This window comes from Lonchura striata, chromosome 3, assembly GCF_050655825.1.
Source record: "Lonchura striata isolate lonStrDom1 chromosome 3, ASM5065582v1, whole genome shotgun sequence".
NCBI classification, from domain to species: Eukaryota; Metazoa; Chordata; class Aves; order Passeriformes; family Estrildidae; genus Lonchura; species Lonchura striata.
Window position 1 is genome coordinate 113,530,001 of NC_140705.1, and position 24,160 is coordinate 113,554,160.

General features: G+C 41.9%; 1 protein-coding gene across 4 annotated transcripts in view; it reads left to right on the forward strand.

The window, feature by feature from the left end:
* SERTAD2 (SERTA domain containing 2) overlaps nt 1-24,160 on the forward strand; it is a 79,538-nt gene that overhangs the window by 1,653 nt on the left and 53,725 nt on the right. The window contains exon 1 of one of the 4 annotated variants that reach the window (XM_085576126.1): nt 1-295. This exon is cut by the window's left edge and continues 1,289 nt beyond it. The exons of the other annotated variants lie outside the window; for them this stretch is intronic. The gene's annotated coding sequence lies outside the window, so the exon portion shown is untranslated. The remainder of the gene's footprint in view (nt 296-24,160) is intronic. 4 annotated transcript variants of the gene reach the window in all.

Genomic DNA, 24,160 nt, shown 5'->3' on the forward strand with positions numbered 1-24,160 from the left:
TCAGCCCCAGTGACACCACCCTTACTCACCCGGAGTGGCACTTCACTGCGCAAGTGCTCCCTGGATGCTTCTGTGACTGCTTGTGTACTACGGTGCCACTCTGGGTGAGGTAGAGCATGTTTTTCTCAGAACTATTTTATTCCCTTTCCTTGAAATGACAACGCGTTGGATAACTATTTTTATCTTGGGCCACGAAGAAAACTTCTGAGGATTAAATGTAAATCTGCTTTGTTAAGTGACCGTACCAAAACCTCTCCCTGTTTAAGACTTCTGCGCCGCCAAGTGAAACGGGCAGGTAAGTTTTCTGTGCGTTTTAGCTTTCCCTCGTTGCTACAGAAAGTAGGAAAAAGATTGTTGAAAAATTAATTATCTTCTCCTGAAATTCCTCTGCGCCTGTGGGATTCCACACCTGTATGCGGTGCTCAAGTTGGAGTTGTTTTCCTAATTCCCCCCAGACGTACACATGGCACTGTTAAAGTGTTTGCTATTGAAATCACTGGCAGAAGGATCAGGCCCTCGGCTGGTTTTCTTTACAGCAGTTGTTAATGACTTGGATGTGGTGTTGTAGAAAAATGATATTATCTGGTGTTTCCATAGCTCAGATCCGCTGTCTTACTACAGTCTCTAAGAAGAAAGCTCTGTGCTAAGCAGCCTGTAAAGAAAATGTCTAACAAAGCAGAGTTGTCTTCTGCCTTTCTGCGCTTATTTATAAATCTCTTGAAAGTTTGTGTGATACTCTTTCAGAACACGACAAGATCCCTGCATGTTTGTTTCATGTTTTCATTTCCTCGTATGACTGTGTTCATTGCTAAGCCTTTGTGTCACTGATTGAGATGGTATTGTAATTAACATTAATTATGCAAACTAGATTGTTTTTAGAGGCTCTCCAACTCTGTATTGATACTGTCAACTTGTTTGTTTGTTGAACAAAAATCCACGCATTTCACCGTTCTCAGAGGAAATAGATTAACCGATTCCAAGTTAATACATGCATGGGAAACCATAGCAAAAAATCAAGTAGTATTAGCTCAAATGGCACACTGAATCTTGATGGATGTGGTGAACCGAGTATGGCTGGATCTGAAATATCAAGGCAGGGCAAACAGGGGGAGCAGGAAAGGAGACTCGAGGTACAGTCATCTGGGGAGGGTGTTTACACTGCAGAGTTCCATTACAATTTTCCAGACAGACAGTACTAGGATCAATTGGGCCAAATTCTGCCATCCCTAATTGAATGAAATTCTCACTAAAATATACTGGAGCTGCCTGCTTGAATTTTTTTGAGAAATGGAGAAAAATAGCAGAGTTTACTTCATTAAATATTTAGGACATTTTTGATTTTAGACTTGGAGAAGATATTTTCCTTAAATTTGGTTTAGAAGGTGTTCCTGGTTTGTCTTTTTAAAAGAAAAGCTTAATAAAAATATCTTTGAAATATACATCCGTGTAGCAATGGTAACAGTTTATAGTTTTTTTACAATGTTAATTGTAGTGACATCCACAAAAGGCTCCATGTCTGATTCTGAATCACCCTCTTGAAACCCTTTTGAGCTGAGAAGGATTTTAGAATTTCTCCCTAGAAGTCACAATTGTTGCAATATTTGTATTTTGTATTCTTCTGTACTCTTAGGAAGAAAACCAATAGAGGTGGGGACAGTTTAAATGGGAATTGGTTGTCATGATATCACATCTGAAAATATATGCAGACTGGCAGATTATTCCCCGTCTTAAAAATCAAGTCTCTCTAACTTCTCATTTAAATAAGCAAAATTTGGTTTGCAGCTTGCTTTGGGTAATAAAAGAGATTTTTTTTTGTTGTTGTTGTTTCTACTTTTGGTGCAGTGGTCCTCTGGAAAGGTAGAAACGGCGCCCTGGGGCTCAGCAGAGTGGAGGGTGTATAATTATATGGGAAGGCTCCATAGCATCAGTGAATTAGCATTAGCAGCTGACTGAGTTTGTTAAGTTGTAGAGATGGCATTATGGAAATCAATAAAATTCTGATTTCTTTTCCTTATTGCAGATTCCTTGTTAAAAGGAAAAGATGCTATTTGTTTGTCTGCCTTTCATGTAGGCTTGCCAAACCATTAGTTGATTTGGAAAGGCAGGTTTTTCAGTTCTGGCAATCGGCAGTCAGGTTTGTTTTGTTTTGCTTTTTTAAAACTCTTTTTAATCTCTATTTATTAGATTGTCTTCCAGAAATCACGCTAACATCCTGGCCTGCAAGTGGCTTCATGTGTGTCTGTCAGCAGAGGCAGAAGGGAAGGTCACTTATTTTCCTTATGACATGCTGGTGTGGCATTGTTTGTTGTAGCCCAAAAGCTCTACGTTCCTGTTTCTGCTTTAAATTAAGTTCTCCCAAGGATTTGGAGGATACCGATGCTGAAATCCACATTCAAAATAAAAGAGAAATAGTGACGTTAACTGTTTTCAGAGGTGTGTGTTAGGAGGAATGATATTAAGCACTGTAAGATGTATAATATGCATTGGCCTTTATTTCTTTGTCTCAAAGCTTCTCCTGCTTTTATACCAGAGATACAAGTACCCAGATCATTCATCACACTGAGACATGACAGACCACCAGCCTTATGTTGCACGCTGTGGAACATGTACGATGCATTAGGCTCTGATGATCTATATAAAACATTTTAATTGGGAGGAGCTGTGAATGGGAACGGCTGTCTTCTCATCCAAGGCTTTAGCTTTTTCTTCTCTTCTTCCCGATTGAAATGAAACTTCAGTTCACCACCAGATTATTCTGGTTTAATGTGGCTGTATGCTAGGACTCTGATGAAATGGTTTTTCATGCTAAAGTACAGTGCGGGGGACCCTTTTGTGGTGGATGCTAATTTGGTGGATTTTCTGGAGCTAAGAAGGTCCAACCCTGCAGCTTCCTCGAGGATGCAGTGGGGAGCATCTGTTGTGTGACACGTGAGCAGCCTATGTAACAGAGCTGGGATGTCACGAGGCTTGTGGAGCACCTTCTTGTATGAAGAGAAACACTCCGAAATGCTGGCTGCATGATGCAGGCAACACTGAAGATCAGCAACTTGGAAAATTAATACTGTGGTGCATGTTGATGTTTCAGGGGGAATTCTGATGGAGGCGTGGTCCCAGCAAAGGTAAACTCATGGGTCTGGCAGCAAAGGTGAAGTAGCAGCCTTGCTCTTATCTCTTTGGTAACCCAAAGCTGTTTGCTGATAAACTGGCAAAATTGTGTTTATAGTTTCCCTATGCTTTGTTTCTGTTAATCTCTAATTAAGTGGATCCAGGGAAAGCCAGCATGGTGCTTTTAGTGCTCCACTACAGCTTAGAAATGACACTCTGCTTTCTAATGATTACAAGTAGGTGAAGTGACAGGAAGGGCAGAGATGTTGGAGTAATGTGATCTGGAATTAAATTCCTGATTCTGTTAAATATTTACCCATAGCTGTAGTGATCCACAGTACTTCATATCTGCCATTGGCCACATGTGTCCAGTTAAGGACAGTTTAAAAGCACAGAAATACAGGGGGGAAGAAAGAAAAAAAGATAAAGAGACCTTAGCTGAATCAGAACAAAATCTCTTTAGCTCCTACCATTTGAAATAGGGAGGAATCCCAAGAAATAACAAGGGTAAAGTCTCTCACAGCTGCAAGATGACTGTAGTGATTGTGACTCTGAACAAGCAGGTTCTAGATAGAGAAGGAATTGTAGTTACTCTGTGGTCTTGTCATAACCCTGTAATGTGGTTAAAGCATTAGTTCTGGAAACAAGTGCATTGAGAGCTTGAAGTCGTTTCCTTAAAAAGGTACTAGTCTATATTCATGTATTTTCTGTGGGCCAAAATAAAATACTGCTTGTTGGATTACCCAATTTCAATATTGTTATTAAAAAAAAAGAAATGCACCCTATATAGCTATTCCTATGGATGCCTTTTTCTCTTTTATCTTTGTTTGTTTGTTTCCTTCTAAGAACCTTTACATCATCTGCTTTCCTACTTTCTGTCCTACTGAATTCCTTTTTCATTGTTGTTTTGATTCCTTCCACTTAATTCTGGAATGTTTTTTTCAATTTGTTATTGTTCCTTCCTAGCCTTAATCAACTACCAGTGCTGCTGCTTGCTTGTAGAATCACAAGGTCCGTGTTGAGGAGTGTCATGCCAATAATATTTAATGTCCTCTGTCCTCAGGAAGGGAAAGGTTTACCACTGCTGACCTGTAGTCCCATGGAAAAGGTGAAGGGAGAGCCTGTTGGAGGTGTGACTTGGATCAGTGCAGTCATTATACCCAGGTGTCATCAGCTTCCAGTGCCCTGTGCTGTAGCAAAGCAGGTTTTTTGCTTCTTCTCTCCTTTGCAGAGCTCACTTCTTTTTGTTTGCTTGTTTTTCTGCTTCTCTTTATTTGGCTGTCTTTTCTAATTTTGTCTTTTTTCCTCTGTAATTTGTAATAGCTACTGATGACCTCTCAAACTGCATCACAGGAGTGTTAAGGCTAGGTCTTTCCCTCATCCTCTCTGGAATATTTGGCTGTTGCCAAAGAAATTGAGGTCAGAATCAGGGTCTCTTTAAGTACCATGCACCAAAAGTGTATGTACATGTGTTGAAGACAACAAAATACTGTTAAAAAAAAAAAAAAAGTCAAGATTTGTAAAGTTAAAAAAGCTAATATTTGTTTTAAGATGCATTGTGAGAACTAAGGTGTAAAATGATATAATGAATAAAGGCAAGGATGCAGCCTTTTTCAAGTGCCTTTAAACCTTTCTAAAGGAACACATCAGTTCTTTGCTGGACCTACTCAACTGAAGGAAGGTGAGCCATCCTCCTTCCTGTGAGAGGGAACAAATCTGATAGAGCTGAGGTCTTTAGGCCTGGTGGTGGTGGTGATTGTTGCCTGATGTCAAGTGAAGGAAGTAGTGGCAGATATGCAGTGGAAAAATGCCCAGGAACAGGCATTCAGCCAATCCAAGGAGGCTGTTTTAACTGTCCTTTGATTTGGAATATTTTTAGTTCAGATATTTCAGTGCAAATTCTAGAAAAGGCAGTTTCTCTCTTTTCAGATTGGCAGATTTTTGTAGCATGCCTATCTTGAAAAATCCAAAAGAGGGAGGAGGTAAAAAGTAAATCTCAGATACAGTTTTCTTCTGTCCCTCCTGCCATGTTCAAAATGATATCTCATCTTGTTCTTATCCTTGTTCAGAATAAAAGCTGTGATAATCCATTTCCTTTGCTGTGATAATCCCTTGCCCAAATGTCCTGGTAGCATTATTTGATTTTGGTGCTTGGACAGCTATCATATCGCTCCTACAAAGCAACAGTAATAGATGTTACAAACAACAATATAATCCAAGAAATCCAGAGTTAAACTGCTTACAGCAGAGACTAATTGCATGCTAGAGAGTATTATTGTGTCTTCCTGATTGATGTCCCTCATTGGCCAAGACAGACTTGCAGATGAGTTCTTAACATGTTATTTAACAACATGGTAGTGCTCTGTGTTTAAATTGCTTGTTGTTGTGGGGTTTTTTATTGCCCCTCCCCAGTGTGGGGTTCAGAACCTCCTTATTAGTTTTATAGAAAAGCCACAGATCCAGATTCCTTCTGGAACCATTGCAACATGAGGGAACAAAGTGTAGGGATTTTTTTCAAGAGCTACTAAAGTAGCCTGTGCTCCTTGCCCAAGGAGAGTTAAGAATCCTTATAATCGCTGGGGCTTTCGTGTGGTTTTATTTTTTATTTTTCCTTTGACTTTCTTTCCCACTTGAACCCTAATCCTGAGGGAGCTGGAGCAATTACCCAGCCTATCTTACATCTGCCCATTCAGAAGAGGATGGAGTGGGAAAGAAGGTCTGCATTGGACCTCAGATATTCTCTCTAGCCCCTTTGCTACCCCTAAGCCACACTACTTCAACCTGAAAAACAGCAGAGGAAAAAATCCTGCTTGAACACTTTTTCCTGGCTTTAATGAGAGATTTTTACAAAGAGAGGAAATAGTGTAGGTGAATGCATCTAGCACCCTGTAGGAAAGGGTCACCACCACAGGGATGCTGCTGAAAAAGGATGCCAGATCCTCCCAGACTCTGTACCAGGCTCTTTGAAAGGCTCCTGTGAAACAAAGAAGCTATATAGCCAGTGTATATGTATATTTCTGAAGGTTATGCTGGATTTCTGCCATGCCACAAACCCAGATTAAAATAATTTATAATAAAAAGTGAGGCATGGATTCCAGAAGTGGATAATATGATGGGGGAAAGGGGAAGTGAGTAGCAGAGAAAGCAAATTCGAAGGTTTTCTGGTCCATAGATGTACCCCAAAGTGTGCATTTACTGCCACTGTCTGTAGGAAGAAGCTACAGTCCTAATTTTTGATGTCAGAGATGACTGTTATATAGTTGGTTTAATAGACACACTGTGCACTGCTGTTTGTTTATTTATTTGCACTGGGACTGGGGATATTTCAGGTACTTTCCAGGTGCTTACAGATAATTTCTGCTCCAAGGGCTTCACAAATCAGAGAGGCCGGAGGAAAGTAAATGGGTGGGAATTGAGTGCTGAGAAGCAGAACGAGATTCACAGGATGCAGGGCCCTTGAGAGCAGTGCAAGAGTGTGGCAGAGGTGTTGTGCAGGTAAGATGGGGAGGAGGATGACTGCAGTGGCCTCCAGGAAAGAAAAGGGCACCTGGTGTGTCTGGAAAACGAGAGAGATCCTTTTGCTCTTCCTCTGCATTTCAAGTCAGTCTGTGGTCAGTTTAGAGCTCCCAGCTCCTCATCTCTCTCTTGGATCCTCTCCCCTGTATTTGTGATTGTGTGATGTGGTGGCTTTGAAAGTGGAGTTATTCTGTCGTGTTCTATGCAGAGAAATGCTGTAAAAATGGGAGAGCAGGAGAATGAGGCACATGAGGTGCGTGCAGACAATATGAGGCTTGACATGGCCAGGGAGAAGTAGCATTGGGGTTTTGCACAAGCATTCTTTGGGGCACAAAGTGTCATCATCTTCAGGTTTTTTTGTTTTTTTTTTTTCTGTGATTAAGGCCCTGAGCATGCCTGTAATGCGAAACAGAAAACATAAAGAAAATGTTTTCTCTTCAGCCATCATTCTAGCATGCTTATGTGTGTATGAATCATTCCTCCTCCATCTGGAAGGATGAGATGCAGAGCTCTTTTCTAAGGAGGTATCTAAAGTACATCCTCATAACAGCCAGCAATTGGCATGACAAAAGGGTTATAGCAAGTGGCTGGCACTTTTCCCATCCATCTTGCCACTGGAAACATAATGCTTTTGCAATGTGCTTGTTCTTCAGGCACCAGTGTGCAGAGCCAGTCCTTGGGACATGCAAACAGAAAAGTTACACGTTGTTTGCTTTTCTTTGTGCACCTCCTCAGCAGCCCAAAAACTGGGAAGAGGAAATAACACTGATAAACAGTTTTCCTTGTTTGAAGCATGATGTGGAGTGGATGGGAACAGTGGGGTACTTGTGGAACATCCCCAGGGCAGAAGGCATTTGGCACTGCTAGTGTGGCATCAAGTGTGGGAGAAGACTTTGTTTTGCTTCTAAGCTTGTATGCTTTGCACAGAACAAGGGAAAATATAGTAGTATTGAGTGCACAAGGGAAAAGGTCTGATTTTTAAAAATGTCATCTGTTGTTCATGTGTTTACATACAAGATGGTTTTATCTTGTATGTATTTTGTCTTTCACTTGATTTGCAAGAAGGCTAAGGCCTGAATCCGTTTAGTCTTAAGTGTTCCTGTGATGTTCAGAAAGGGTGTTATTACACTTTTTTTGGTAGAAGAGTGTTTAATGTGGTGTCAGAACAGGCAGTAGAAAGAAGGGCCCCTAAATCTGAGTGCTCTGCTTTAACAATTCTGTTGTTACCTTTCTCTTTTCCTGACCATGATTGGGAATGTCCTTGTCTTGCAAGCAGTGGCCAGCTCTGTATGTAGTTCAAACCTAAATGTAGAAACTGGGTGTTGTTCTGCTGAAGCTCCTTGGGGCACTCTTGAAACTCACCAAATACATGTGCATGGGATTGGACATGTCTTTGCTGTTTCCTTCTTTTGGAGGTAGGAGAGTCCAGGATTCATTGCCTGCCCTCAGGGTCTTTGATGCAGTAATGAGCTTGTGTTTTGGACCAGTTGTTCTCAAAGCTGGGACCAATGGCTTTTCCTCCCTGGAAAGTGCCTCTGCAGACAGGAAAAGCCTCTCTGCCCCCCATCCCTGCTCTGCTTTTTAACCAGTGTCTGTTCAGCAAGGCAGGCTCATTTCTGCTGCAGGAGCTGAGAGGATCTCTCCACCTCATGCAGGATAGTCCGGAGGTTTAAGGCACTGCTCCTGCAAGACCTCAGCTGACTTGGATTGCAGTGGGAATGGCAGGGAGGAAGTCACCAGTCTGTCTTACTGGAGAGCACCAACTCCTGTTCTGCTGCATGGAGAAAGAAGGCTGCTTAGTGCCTTGTTCATGAGGCTTTTTAAAGGACAGGTTTCTGCCTCAGTATATGGATGCAGAAACTTCCTTTCTGCTTCTTTGCAAAGGGTGGGTTCAAGATGCAGCCCTGTTCTTGGCATCTCATATGAGCTGACTCTACACAGTGACATGCTGGCCTCAGGACTTCCAAGTACTCTCCTGTTCCTTGGTATACTTTGGGTTTGGGGTAGAGGGAGATGGATGGTGGGTCTGGAGGCTTTCTGCTGCAGGGCTCCTCTTGTGAGGTGAGAACAGCTGTGCCCCTTTCCTTGGAGCTGTGTGACTGCGGGCAGGGTCTGTGAAACCCTCCCGTGCCACTGAAGCTGAACACTGTGTATCAGTCTGCTTTTAGGGGGCTGCTCTGGATCTGGGATGTAAAATGTCCTAGAAAGCCATTCTGCCCTGGAGAGTGAAATCCTCTTGCATATTAGGGCGCAGTGTTGGACTTTGTATGGGGGAGAGCTTTTCTTTGACTGTGTCTCAAGCTTCTGTGTTATGCATCTTTTTGCTGATACATGATAGCCCGGAGAAGACCCTTCAGGCAGGGATGCTTTGTTACTTTCTTTAGCTTCATAATTCCTGTTTCTAGTATTGTGCAATAAACACAATTAGCATTTCTGGTTTACTTCAGGGTGTGTGCTAGCATGTGAAAAAGATTTGATATGTTAACTCTGCCATCTTTCTTACCTGTGCCTGAGATATGACCTGATTATGATCTTTCCTGATACATAACAGCTTTGGAAAGGAAGTAACACTCCCTATACTTTCAGAAACACTTGAGTAGCTTGACTTCAGTGTGCAGTACATTGGTACCTTCAGTCTCTTGCTTTGAAAACTGGTTTCTGGATCCTGCAGAGCACGGTCAGCAGGTGGAGGATGTTCACATTGCACACTTCACCTGCAGTGTCCAGCTGGGACGTGCTCTATGAATATAAATTTAGTTTTGCTTTTCTTTGTGTCATGGGTCAGAGTTTACAGTCTGGGGACCCCCGAGGCAGAAGAATTGCTCTGCCATGTGTGTATGAGCACACTCAGCAGGTGTAGTTTGTCCTCTAAAGTGTTTGGTATTTTCTAGCCCGAGTCAGCCGTGGGTATTTCCACTTGTTGAGAGGCTGAAGACCAGGTTCCCATGACCTAAATTGTGCCTAAGTCTCTGTGCTTGAAGGCCAGGAGTCAGATGGAAGAAAATAAAAGATACAGTGACTTAGGTGCAATTTAGGACATAAGAATCTGGCTCCTCCTCTCCTGAAATACCAGTGTGCCAGAAGCATCTGATGTAGGAAGCTGCTAGGAACAGGCCAGGCCAGTGACCATATTTCACTTTCCAAGGTATTTCTAAACATCCCAAACTAGACTTTGCACCTTTAACCAATTTGAATTCTCAAGCCAATCCCTTCAATGTTAGGCAGAGCAAGGAACCTGATCCAAGCAGCACTGCTGATTACTGGAAAGGTCCTGACATCTCGCTTTACCCTCTGGAGAGTAACTGGAGGGGTGGGGGAGAGGCCTGGAGCTTTGTTAGTACATGTGTTGTTTTCTGCCTCTGGGGATTTTTGTTGTTGTGCATGCTCTTGTTTTTCCATCTTACACAAAATCTGAAAGCTTGTGTTGCAGCTGTGGCCTAGGAGGAGTAGGCAATGTTACCCATCAGAAGCAGACAGACCTGGTGATGAATGAGGGGGAATTTTGGGCTCTCCAGGGATGTTGAGGTTGCTTTGCAGCCTTCCCAGGGTGATGGGCTGTGGGGGACTGAGCCCTGTCAGGCTTGCTTGTGGTCACAAAGAGTGTGATCTCTCACTGTGTTGGCCCTGGTAATCTCTGACTATCAGTCATCCTCTTCTTGTTTGGAGGAACTTTGACTTAATGAGAGATACCCCTTGAGCTTGAGTAACTTCTACTTGAAGATACTAAGCTCTGTGAATACTGCAGAATATAATATCCTATGCATTTGAGCCCTTCTGAGTGTAATGCAGTGCTGTTCTTGGAATGATTTGTTTCAACTATAGGGCCAGTTTAAATAGAACTATTGAAGTACATGTTGCTGTTCATCATACATCAAAAAGTGAAGTCCAGTGAATAATGAGTTACCACGGGGCACCATAATGAGATAAGAACTCATCATAGCTTTGCAATAAATGGCAATGTCATTAAAAGAGAAAAAAAAAAAAAAAAGACTTTTTGTCTATAAGCTTAATTGGAAAAGCCAGAAATCTTGAGTGGAGATTTTTAGCATGCTGACCAACTGAAATATATTGTAATAAGAGCAAAATTATGTGTCCAGAGAGTGTCCAATATTTTGATTGCTGCATGAGACACATGGCTTTGGGATATTTTCCTATGTATGCCTTTTGTGTAGGTAAGTGACAGTACCTGATTTTTGGTCCTGGAGGGAAAATGTAATCTCTTATTATTGAGCAGCTTTCCAGGATGCAGCAGTTGTCATTAAAACTCAACAGTAGACCATGGGGCTGAATTTGGCAGGTGAATTCTTCTTCCCCTAAACATTTAATGGCAATGACTTGCAGTTATGTCATGCCATAGTTTTAAAGTGTGCAAGGCACTTTGACTCGTCTATGTTCTCATTCAGGTTTCTAATGAGCATACAGAAGCAGCTGCTTTCTGGGATTGCTGATAATATGGAATATGGTGAGGGTGGCCAGCCCTGGTGGGTACAGGGGTATCAAGCACTCCCTCTTTCACTGAGTTTTGCAGAAAAGCCTCTATACTCAAATTTCCTTGACTGCAGAATGTGGCTCCGCCCTGCAGTTTGTGAAATATTTTAAATAAAAAATTCTAAGAGGAATGATGTGGAAGATCCATGTCACTTTTCTTCCCTTTGTGGTGCTTACTTTAAGTTATTGCTTTTAGCAAGTAGAATCATTATACCACAGTGGTCTCAGGCATAGTTAAGGAGGACACCATGATCTGCCCATCTGCAGCAGCTCTGCTGGAAAGGTCTCATCTGCAGGAGCCCTTGTTTGCTCTTAAGGATGAAATGCAACTGAGCATCTGGTGAAGTCTGCTCTATGGTCTAAATTAATAATAAATATATACCCGGGGATTTTTACATCCTTGGTCTTGAATTGATTATTTCCTACCAGTTGTAGGACTCCAAAGAGTCCTACTTTTTCTTCCATAAGAAAAATAACCTGAAGGCTTCAAGTTTTGGTGGGCAAATGCAACACTACAGGTAAGATGTGGCAACAATAATGCATGAAGAGCAGTGTGAGGAAAAAGACAACTTCCTGCTCTGTGGTGTTTGGTTTTGTTTTTTTTTTTTCCCTAATTACATGGAGTTGGAAGAGTGAGCTGGTAGGATATGAATGTTGCCATCCAACAAAAAGTGTTGTGATCATGGGTGCCATGCAAGCATGAAGCTACAAGAGACTATGATGTGTTTTGGGGAACAGACCAGGAATAATTCAGGCCTGCATATGGCTTTCTCTGGTTTCTACCTTAACTAGGTAGGTTAAGGGAATGTCTGCAAAGCTAGTGCCCAAAGCTGGAATTGTGCTCCCTATTCCAGTTAAACCAATGTGTAAATAAACCAGTTCACTTGATGTTCCCATTAATTTGGACTGCTTACCTTTCCAGTTTTTCTAGCTTGTGATTTGAGCAGAATGAGCCAGTAGGAAAAATGACAGTCTGAAACTGGCTTGGCTTGTCTCTGGCTCTCCCCAGAAATCCAGTTCCTTTTCTACCACCAAAATGGGGCCTGGCTCCATAGCTATTGTTCAGGACACCTGAGACAGCAAGATCATCTGCCACTGCCTAGAAAAGGACAGCAAGGAAAAACTTTCAATCCTTTGCCAGCTTCTTCTGCATCTTTCTACCTGCTAAAGCCTTTCTCCACTGTACAAATGGCGTAGCAGCTGTGGCTTGAAAATCCCTGAGGCTTTCTCCTCACCCTGGGGTATTTAACTGTCCAGCCCTGGCACTCTCATAGGCACAGGCAGCAGGAGCTGTGTGTGGGCCCAGTGTCACATCTGTGCCAAGCACACTGCTCTGCCTGTGCCTCCTTCCAGCACAGCCACAAAAGCAGGCTGGCCTCTGGGAAGACAAGTTGTGCCATTTTTCTGACTTGAGACCTTCAGGCCTGTGATGACCTTGAGCCTCTTATCCCTGAAGAAGGGAATATCATGAAGAAGCCTAATGGGGAACCAAAACTTGGGTTACTGAGGGATCTCTGGGACCAGTCAGTTTTCCCACTGTGTGTGTGAGGGGGAATGGTGAAAGGAGAAGGAGATTGGGTTCAGCATTTAATTGGATTGTGTAACTCCAGTGTAGCATGTTCATGACGTGTGTTTCTGACTTCACCAAGAACCACTGAAGGTGCAAAGCCCCTCGGTGTCCTCACTATTCCAGGAAGTCAGACAAGCTTTTGGCTAAGCAGTCAACAAGTCCACAGAGTGCCTTTGGTCTTTTGATGCCTGTGGAAAGAATAGTTGGCAGTAGAAGTAATTTTCTGGCTTTTGTTGCTGACTGTGACAAAAAAAAAGTCAGCTTTCTTGATCTGCAGTGATGCCAAGTCTGTGTGCAGGCTAGAAAATGCAGCCAGTGGTCTTTCCCTGGTGCCTTGCATCTTTGGAAAGAGATTTTATGGGTGTTAGAGTAGACCTTAACCTTTCATGAGATCTGGTAGAATTCAGAGGTCTGCAGCTGAGATCTGAGGGCTGCCTTCTGGTCAGGCTCACTTCACCATCATTTTTTATGTGGCTCTGCATGGGGCAGCAGTAGAGATTTTGATGTTCTGTATTCTCACACATCACTCCATGCTTTGGTATGCTGCCTGTGTATCAGTGGATACAGCTGGAATGCTTGCCTACCAAAAGTGTTTCCTTTTTTCCCTTGATATTGCTAGAAGCCATTCTCAAGTACGTTTTGCCAGACAAAACCCCAAGATCTACCCTAGGCTCTAGTGGGAGAAATGAAGCAGATTGCAAACTCCCAGAAAGTTGTTTGAATGTTGGTTGAGGAATACCACCTGAGAAAGGGGTATTCTTGCTTCTTGAGGAGAGAGAACAAGAGATCAGCTGAGACCATTTTCTCTAGCCATACATACAGTGTAAAAACAATTCATGATAATTTTGGTTTTGACTAGTTATCAAGTTGAGGAGTAGCAATAAAAGTTATTTGAGCCATGGTTAACTGTGTTGCTTTTGATCATGTGGCTGAATCAAAAATATGGATTGGTTTGACTCTGAAACATGAAAAGTTTCTTTTGCTAACATGAAAAATTAAGATTTTGGGTAATCCTAAACCCAAATATTTTGGATTGTATAAAGTCCTTTAGGTTAAAGAGTCATTGAAAACAGTTTTTTCTAGTTTCAGGGAAACAAGAATCTTTATGGTTATTCACTTAATTCAAATTGATTTCTGTCCTCTTGAATCCACGTTTTACTGAATATAACCTGGGAGAGGAAAATGGAGCTGCAGTTCCCCCAGAGTCTCTCCTGTGTCATGAGAATGAAATCACAACTGTTCAGCTCCCTTTTTCAAAGCAGTGTTGCACACATCTCTGTGATAGTCCTCCAGACCAAAAAACTTCCCAGCATTGATTACAGACAGACCAAACTGAAAGTCTGTCACAGTGAGAAACAGAGCTTTTTTTTTTTTTCCCCAAAGAGCAATGTGCATGTAGAAGGCAAGTGAAAATTATTCCCTAATGAAAAAGCAGTAAAATTGCTGAAGAGCACAGCTAAACAAAGGTCAAACTGCAGTCTGAATGGATTCAGAGGCTAAACCTGTTTGCAATACATACAGAGTGCAGGATGAAATGTAGGTAACCACCCCAAGGAATATTACCATGCATAGATAATACATGTATGTGTAGATAATACATGCAAACATTATTTTATGAAAGCCTGTCCTCAGAACAGATTGCAAAGCACAGAATGCACCCAGGAATTCAAAAAGTTGTAGCTGCAGAACAGAATACCAAGGTCACCACAGAAACAGAGCATTATTTTTCAAGAACACAAGAAGCTTATCAAGGAATAGTGGATTAAAGGAGTTGTTTGAGATACTGGTGCAGGTCCTGGCATTCCAGCAGTGTGTATGATCCATGCTGCATCCCACTTTTCCCTGAGATATGAAGGAAAAGGTGATGGTGTTAAAAGTAAAGGGCTGACAATTCAATGTAGTTATCAACCAAGTTTTTAGCATATGGTTCTGGTGTACAGAAATAAATGTTATTTTGAACTGTTCTGTATACAGAAGGTCTAGATGAGGCCACCTTGAGAGTGTGGTTACATGGGGAAGGTACAGAGATGAGGAGGCTTCCAAAAGAGGAAATCATGTCTAGACTTCAAAATGCCAGTTCTCGGTTTTGTTTTAGGTGGTGATATCCTGTCTGGTATCTTTGAGGAGAAATAATTGAGAGGAAACCATCAGTGACATGTAAGAAGGAGGTATGTATCATTTCAGAGTAAAAGTTCCTGAACTTTTGTATTGAAAATTGTCACCAATCCTGAAAATTCGTCACACTAGGAAGGCAGCATGTATTTCATTATCTGATAGAGTATCAATTTAATACCACTGGCCAGCAGTGATGGAAAATGTTCTTGTGAAGGTTGGAATGGTTATGCTGATTCTCAGCTTGGTGTTTTTATAGTTAACTTGATAAATGGAAGTAAAATATAGAACATTGGACCTACAGAGTAAAGTTCACTGCTTCTGATAGTTCAAATTAAGTTCCCCCATTTTTGCATATTTTCTATGTGCACTGTACTTCTGATGTTGAGAAGAGAGATCTCAAACTCAGTACTTCCTTAAATGAAGAGGAAAATAATTATTTATGTTGTTTGTGGTTAACCTACAGAGCAGTATTAATGGTCTGTAAAACCTCTTCAGATAATTGACTCAAAAGAAACTTCTGAAAAATTATTTAAACTTGAAAGAAAAGTTCCATGGGAAGAGAGGACAAGAGGGAGTTAAAATCATCAGGAGGGTGAGTTGGTGTGTAGGTGAAGATCCTTTTGTAATACTTTCATGGGAAGTAAGAAGGCAGAGGAGTGTGGATTTAGATGGTAGGGGCAAGAAGCCATTAAGTTGAACCAAAAATCTTCAGTACAGTTAATTCTTTCACTCAGATGACAGTGGCAGTCCATGCTTCGATGCAAATACTGGAAACTTCACCTGAGGTGCCAATAATTGCTTCTGTATTCCTCAAATTCAAATATGCTGGAGTGTTTTCTCAGGCAAAAATGACAGTGTAATACTTAAAACTTGAAACGGAACCTAACAGCCATTGAGATCTTTATATTTGTGCTATATAAAAGTTGTGCTTGAAAACAGGATTTGATGCCATTTGATGTAATGTGTACCTTTACAGAGGATAATGTGAATTAATAAAAAGTTATGAAAAAGTCACACATGGTTGGACTTCTTTTTTTTTTCCTCTGTATTTTTATTAATGATTTAGAATATTTTGATATAGAAAATTCAATTAAGTAATTGTACTTATGCCTGAGCCAGGGCTTTCATAGTCTTAGAAGAGGAAGGCAATTAAGTTACTCTGAAAGCTTATGTAGTCCTTGTAAAACTTGGCTATTTCTTCTCTTCTGTCAAATATTTAAAGTTTCACCTCAATCCTTGTATGGATGGACAGGCATTAAGGTTTTTAAAAATTATTTGGCTGTGTAAACTTCTTTGCAGGGATTTTAGGGGTATCCTAAGCTTTTAATTATGTTTTCATCCATACTGTGATAGTTCTTGGAAGAAAACTGGCAGTGTTTCCCCCTCTGTGCTTCTCTATCTCTCAGAGAAGATGAAGTGCTGTATTTTTTTTTTTTTTTTTTTTTTTGTCATTGTTTTTATTTCTGGTATCTGAGTGGAAAACAAAAGGCAGTCTCTTCCCCCCACGTTTGTGTGTGCCCGCAAGCAGACACGCGTGCACGCTCTTCGCGTGCACACAAGCACACACAAGGAATTCTTGCTTGTGCACAGCCAAAAGAGGCTGGACCTGGCTGTCTTCAGCTCAGTGGGAATTGGCACCGTCCCATCTCCAGTAAACAACAGCCTGACGTCAGCTCAGGCAGCAGTGATAGCAGCAGAACTTGAGAGATTTTTCAACTGACCGAGCTGTTGAAAGGCTATCGCTGGGTTTGATAATCTCTGGCTGCACTTGAGAGGATTTGGTGCAAAGGTGGGGGGAGGAATGGTTGGTTAATGACAGAAATAATAGAGCAATTCCTGATAACTTCATACGAGGTGGAGAGGTGATTTTTAAGTCTTACACCAAAGGGTATTTTGATTCCCAGCTCATCAGCTGCAGTCACTCTCCTCAGGTTCTGAAATCCTGGCTGCTCTGTAGAATTCACTTCGTGCCCTGTTGGAAGTTGGAGAACAATTAAAGTGCTGTAGAACAGTCAATCAAGCAGATTATGAAATTTGACTCTTTTAATGTGTTGAATTAAGCACTTTTATTATGATTTCAATTCCTGATGTTTGCTTTATTCAGTTGTAGATATGGTTCAAAGGACCTGAGCCTGGCAATGCTAAGATTTTTGCTGGTTTCTGTGTATTCCATTTCCATTAGTAGGATATTTGTCATTGAGGCCGCACATTGTGGCCACAACACCCAGAAAAGGTTTATTTAAAGATACTTGGTTATTCATAATTATCAAATTAATCTAGAATAAAGAGATCATTTTGTGGAGCTGGTTTCAGATAAGGCCTTCAGAAAAGTACCTGTTTTCCTGGAATGGTACAAACTCCTTGACTGCAAAGTTATAGTGAAGACTGTTGCATTTCTGAATCAGAGCCACTATGACTTAAATTTAATTACAGCTGGTTCTCCTCATAACCCAACAGTTGAAAGATACTTTTCTATTGTTCAGTACTACCGCTGAAAACACATTTCCATTATGAATGTAGAGTCCTCCTATGCCAAAATCAACAGTTAAAAATGAATGGTTTGCTCTGGTAACAGGAAAAACAAACATGAAAATCATTGTGTTGTGTGACAGAAAATCAGAATGTTAAAGTAAAAGAAGTTGATAAACCTACACTAGTAACTATCTGATGGGCTGTTCTTGAATCAAAGACACTTCCAAGCAAGTGTTTCGAGGACATTAATAATAATGCATCAGCTTCTGCTTTGTTTCTTGTATGGCTGCAAAGATAGCAAAAAGTTCATGTTCCATTTAGGTCCTGTCACCAGGGATTAAGAGTTTTGTGAAACCCTGGAAAGGAATGTGAATATCTGCCAATATTAACATTTTCTAATGTACACATTTTTACATCTGCTTTTAGGGTACATTCAGACTAGGTTAATCATAAAATCTGTCTTAGCAGGGAGGGACAAGAATGCAAAAGGGAAAGAAAAACTGGACTTTCTAGGACTGTGTCCTATTAGCAGTTTTTGAGCCTTTTGATCAAATCTGATGGGGATGCACAAGTCTCAAAAGTTCACAGCTTCTGTGAAAGTGGGCAAGAAAGCAAGGACCTGTCTGAGCCTATACTTCTTGGTGAATTCACAGTCACTGTATAGATCATAACAATACAACTGGGATTGTTGATTTTGCAGAGGGGAAGGAATTGGTGAGAAATGGGTTTTTAAGAACCAGGGAAGACCCGGATTTCTGTCAGTCTGACTGTCCTTGGAGACTCGCGTGGCTGCTTGACATCCTGCTCCCCAGAGGGGCTGCCATGTGGCAGGGCTTGACTGTGCTTGATTTATGAGAAAAGCCCAGGACAGTTTTAGACCAAAAGCCAAGCTGTCAGAAAGTTTGTGCTCGAGAGCTTGCAATAGCACGATAGTTGACAGCTCAGGTAAGGAAGTTGTTCAAGAGAAGCTGGCTGGAGCAAAACTCTGAGACTTCCTACACTTGAGGGCCCATGTGCAACTCCAGTGTCACAGCTTTGGCCCTGTGCAAACGTGAACTTGCCAGCATGCAGGAGAAGGGCAGACCTCTTCAGCTGTCCTTCCTAGGCAGGTGTGACACAGGCTGGGCAGCATGACCTGTATACAAACCTTGGAACAGGTTGCCTTAGGTCTTTTTATGGCCTCTTTCCTTCTCTGTGGTGGTAGGCTCTGAGACAATGGCTTCCCTGCAGCCTGCCTCCTTTTCTAGGCTTGTGCCTGCAGAGGGGAAACTGGGCCTTGTGACCCTGTGAAATTTTTATAGTGGCTGTAGCTGGGCAAGGGTCTCATCCCTGGTCACTTCAGCAGTACTGAGAACTTGTCACAACCCTGAGCAGAACTTCCCCTTACAAAAACCAAACCAGCAGCTCACAGGGGTAGTTAATCTCTCAGCTGCAGCCTCTCTGAAGATGATGTTAGGCCATAACTGGGAGGAGACATGCAGTAGGAAAGGTCCTTTATGTTGTTGTTTTGGTTTTTTTTCCTCTTGCCTTCTTTTACTATGTCTCATCTTGTTTAACCAGCCTGCTCCTGCTCTCTAAACAGGGAGATGAGGTGGTGGGAAAGGGCTGTACACTTCTTTCTGCCTCCAAGTGGGTAACACTTGCATTTGCTGCTGGTGGTAGGAATTAGCCAGGACTGCTCACAGTAGCCTTGACCTAACCCAGAAGCCAGAGACATGTTGCAGCATGTTTCCTCTTGCTGGAAACCTGCAGAATGGCCTTTGGGATACTCAGCCCTGCTTGTCTCTGCATGTAACAAAGTCTACTGGATGGCTGTTGAGGTTAGGGTTCACTCTGTATCAAGAGAAGTAACATTTGACTTTAGAGTGGCCAGGTATGCAATAATACAGATTTTTAATCAGTTGAAAAAGATATTGAATTTGCTTTTGTTTTTATGGAAGAAGCTGTAAAAAGGCTCCCAAATAGGCTGGTTTGCTATCAAGGGGTAATTTTGGAACAGCTTTGTCAGGCATCTTGAAAGGAATTATCCTTCCCCAAAGATTCAGAAACATCTTGTGGTCATCCCCTTCAAAATAACATTGCAAGGCTTCTAAAGAAATTATTCTGGGGGCATCCTCCTTTTGCTCTTAGATGATTTTGGATCCTTGCAGGTTGATATTTTTAAGATTTTTGTTTAACATAAAGGGCTAAAAATAAAAGAAAGTAGTAAAGCTGAAGTTCTTTTTTCATGGCTTCTCAGTACTTGGAAATGTTACATGCTCCTGCCCTTATTCCTTCTCTGTTCCTGAAATGTTAAAACTTTTCTGAATAGTAAGAAAGCATCATAAGGATGGCTTTTCCCAGTGCTTGATCACAATGTGAGATCCAATGCACAAATAGCTCTGGGCAAGACTGAGGGAGGGACGATTCTTACCAGCCTCCGCCACTGGAGCCTTGCAGGAGCTGCTCCCAAACCTGTTCTGTGTCTGCTACAGCACACACATCAGTGAGGTTAACAAGGCAGAGGGCAGACCCCAGTAAAATTTGGGGATTTGAGGTTTTCTTGTTTAAGACACTTCTACAAAGTGAAGGAACAAAATAACTTTATCTAAACTCAGAAAAACCAAGAACATTTTCCTTGGCCAGGTCCTCACATCTTACTGGTATAAAAAATGGCTTTCCATCTGAAAAGACCAGCAAGACCAAAAAGGAGGAAGGCACAGTGATCTTGTTTCACAGCTTAGAGATAGCCACCGTAGCTTGCTCCTTCCTTTTTTTATTCTCTTTAGTTATTTCTCCCTAGTGGGTGGGGAATCCTGTGGAGCAGGTGATGCCTTTGCATCCTCATGTCTCATTGACTGGGAGACCCATCCCACCCAGAGGAATCTCAAAGTTCCCCACAGACATTTCATTGGACTGGAAAGGTTCTCCTTCTTGTTTGGTCATTTTTAGGGTGGTGTCAAGCACAGGAAATGTACTGATTTCTTTTTGTTGGCAATGCCATGAAAGCCCATCATGGAGGAAGAAATCAAGAAAACCAGAGCAGAGGGTGGGGTAGAAAGGTGAGCAGGAGAAATTGGACTTTTATGGATCTACACTGAGCAGAACAGGGATTTGTGTGCTATTTGGACAGTTGGGTAAAATGCACAGCCCTACTGCTGTTCCCTATTGAGGCTCCCCCAGTTTTATCTGTGCAAATTCCTTGTGGATTTTTTTTCACCTGAAATAAAATAGAATGATTTGGGAGAAAAACCACAAAAAAAAAAAACAAAACCCAAAAAATAACCACACCCTAACACACACACAAAAAAGTTCTTGCAACTGAAATGTTTGTTTCTACCACTAAAAGCTCAGTTTTCTCATTACTTACAGTAATGTGTTTATTTGAAATGGCTGAGTGGCTTTAATTATAATACTGATTTTACTTTCCTTTTTGGTAGCAATAATAGTCAAGCAATGGCACGCCGACAAAGACAGCTTTGAACGAGCAGCAGCCCTGAGAGGTGCCGTCCTGCTCCCTCCCTCCAGCCCCATCTCCCAACTCCTGACAAAGAAAACAAGTCGCTGCCTCTTCAAGACTTTTCTTGTCCTTTCTGTTCGTGACAGGCGTAAGTGTTAGTAACATCTGCTGGCCCGAGCTGCCTTCCTCCTGCTGTGCTGGGCTCTGGCAGGGCCGTGCAGAGGAGCCAGGACGCTGTGCCAAGCACGGAGCGTGGCCGTGCCGAGCCAGCGCTGAACTCAGCGGAGCCGCGCCTGCCATAGCCGGGCACGGGCTCCGTGCGCCTGGCAGGCTCTGCCCGGCTCCTCCCGCCTTCTCTCACAAGCTGGCTTTTCCTCCCTGTGGATAATGAATGTTATTTCAACTCAAATAGACAGATCAACACGTGAATCTGAAAATATCTTCTATCAGCTTTGACTTAGAAAGTTACTATAAATTAGACGCTACAGAGAACACTTTTCTTTCACAATTTATTCTTATATCTGCCTTTCCGCAATGTCTTGTGGTTCACTAGGCAGTGGGGTTTTTAGTGTTTTTTTTTCCCTTTGCTCTGTCAGATTTCCTTGGTGGTGGCAGTACTTTCCAGGGAAAGTAGATACGTATATAATTTCGTAGGGACATAGAATCTGTGAAGACAGATGGAGACCCTGCTTTATTTTGTAACTTTTCTTCAGAGCGGGCTAGTTTTTCCCTTTGCTCTGTCAGATTTCCTTGGTGGTGGCAGCATTTTCCAGAGCAACCTGAAGGGAAAGTAGATATGTATATCATTTCATAGGGACATAGAATCTGTGAAGACAGATGGAGACCCTGCTTTATTTTGTAATTGTTTGCTTCAGAGCGGGCTAGTTTTCCCTTTGGACAAAATGGACAAAAAGTATTTGGGTTTTGATTTTTTAAAGTTTCTCTTCCTTAGACTGGTTGGTTGAATACTTTTATTTTTTTTTCATCAAATTAAAAAAGAAAATTAAGGAATATGCATAAATTTGGTCTATTTCATGTCACATGTGAGGTCAATGGGAAAAAATTATGTGCATCTAAGAGTTAAATTTATCTCTGACTTGTCAGCTCCTAACAAGTAGTGATCTTGCTACTTGCTCTTAGGTTGGCGATAATGTGATGCTGTGCTTCAGATGTGTTTTTTAGGGGATGGACAGGGAGTTCCTGAGACTATTTTACATGCCATTTCCTGATGTGAGAATTTTTAAAGATTCTTGTAATGATTTATATGGATATTTTCTTCTAACAACATCAAAAGGCAGCCTGAATATTATGCTATTCTATACTTCACTCCGTTTGGAGCCTTATAAATTAATCCAGTTATTTCTTCCTTCTGAGTACACAAAGAGTGTGTATGGCAATGATCCTGGAGCCTGCAGGCAGCTGCAACAGAAAAGGACTTCCGTGGTTTGCTTTTGCTTTCTCTTCCTGTCGCCTCCATTTTCATATATGTTTTTGAGAAGGCTGAGTTTCTAATAGACTACCTTGCGCAAGACCAGGGGAAAGTGAAACTGTATTTTGGGGCTTGTTTTGTTAGTTCCTTTGGTTTTCACGTAGTGTTCTATCAAAGGCACTGTTCTTTAATATTAAAAACAACCCAGTGGATGGATAAATTCAAGATATCAGTCAAAAAAAATTAAAACATGAACTTTATCTGTAGAAAATACTAATGAGAGAGAAGCTGAGTATGTCTGCCCCTCAGCCCTGCCCTCTGTAGAATGCCAAACATCATCACTCTGGCATCATTTAGAAGTAACTTCTAAGCAGCTGAAAGTGAAAAGATTAGAAATCAGGTTGATGATACAGTTTCTTTTCAAATGCTTTCTCTAAGTGTTTAATACTGTGTCCCTGAGGAAGTCCCATTTTTAAAGCTGCGTGACTCTGAAATCACCTTGATTCTGCGGGGGCGATATTTGAGAGTTCTGGGGATTTTCCTCATCTGACTCTCAGAGTTCCCTTTTGCTGCAGGGATTGAAAAGGTTTTTTTGTGAAACATGTCCCTCTCACAGTTTTTATCATCTCCAGTCAAGTCAAATTGACAGGGGTGACAGGAATTACCCTGTGTACACTAGGTGTATAAACCAAATCATGTTATTAACTGAGACTAAGGATTGCTGTATACTTTTCCCAAAGGATTTTGGAGCTTGTTCACAAACAAATGCTGAGGAAGAGTTTTGGTGCTTTCCAGGTACTTTTTCCTCCAAGTGACATTAATAACATTAACAAAAATGACTAGAGTGCATACTTCCAATAGAGTTAATGACAGAGACCCTAACACACTTTGCACTATGGATAGTTGTAGAGGGGAGCTGTTCCTCTCTCCTCTGCCACAGCCTGGTGTGGGGTGGGACATGGCAGCTGTGTGTCAGCATGGCAGCACACCAGGCATTGGGATGAAAAGTGGGACCATTTCACTATGTCCTGTAGAAATGGTGAAGAACTTCACAAGAAACAGGAGCTGATAAAGACATGAGAGTCCAGCAGTTGGCTGGCTGGGGAGTTTCATTTCTCTGCAGAGTGCAGACTGTTGGTTGTTGGCTGTTTTTTTTCTCTCCTGAGTTACAAAAACTTGCTCATTCTTTGCTTCGACTGTCCTTATTCCAGGTTTGGTCATAGGGCAGCCAGTGAGCCAAGGCGTGGGGTGTGCAGGGTGAGGTACAGGGTGCTCTGCTTTATCCTCTCCTCTGTGGATGATGTGGTATCAGCTTTGAAAGCGTGGTGTGTTGCGTAAGGGCGTCGCATGTCTCCTCCAGGATCTGCTCAGAGCTGTGAGGCTCTGAGGTACCCTGCTGCAGATCTGCACAGCAGCTTCCCTGGGGGGAGGCAGGCAGTCTGTGAGAGAGCAGAGCAGTGCTGCTACATCACTACTAGCTCTAGTATCTGCAGCACTTGGATCTTTCCCCGGGGGCCTCTCCTCTGCGTATTAACCCAGCCTGACCCTGCTTGCCTTGCAGGAACTGCCTAGATCACAGCTAAAGGGGGTATGGCTGTAGGCATGGAAGTGTAAGGTCTGACACTGATGGTATCAATGAGCAGGGAGCCCTACACTGCTCTGTGTGTTCTTAATGAATACTGAAGGGAAAATATTCATGCATTTCTTTCTTCATCTGTTACAAATACAGCATGTTTAATAGTTTTTTGAAAACTGTGTGATGAAAAAGAAAAGCCAAAACTCCTTTGCTAAACCATTAACAAAGCATTCTTCTTCATCTGTGTGGACATAAATATGAGCAGAATACCCTTACAGGTTTCTGACTGTGTCATGCAGCCTTAAATTGAAGTGACCTCATTCTGGGGGGATCCAAGGAGCTCATGCCTTGAATTTTTTTCTTGACATGGTTGCTGATGATTTTTATACTTCTGGTGGGTGATACACCAAAAAGCTTGCAGTGGCAAAAATAGCTGTTGAATTCAGTGAA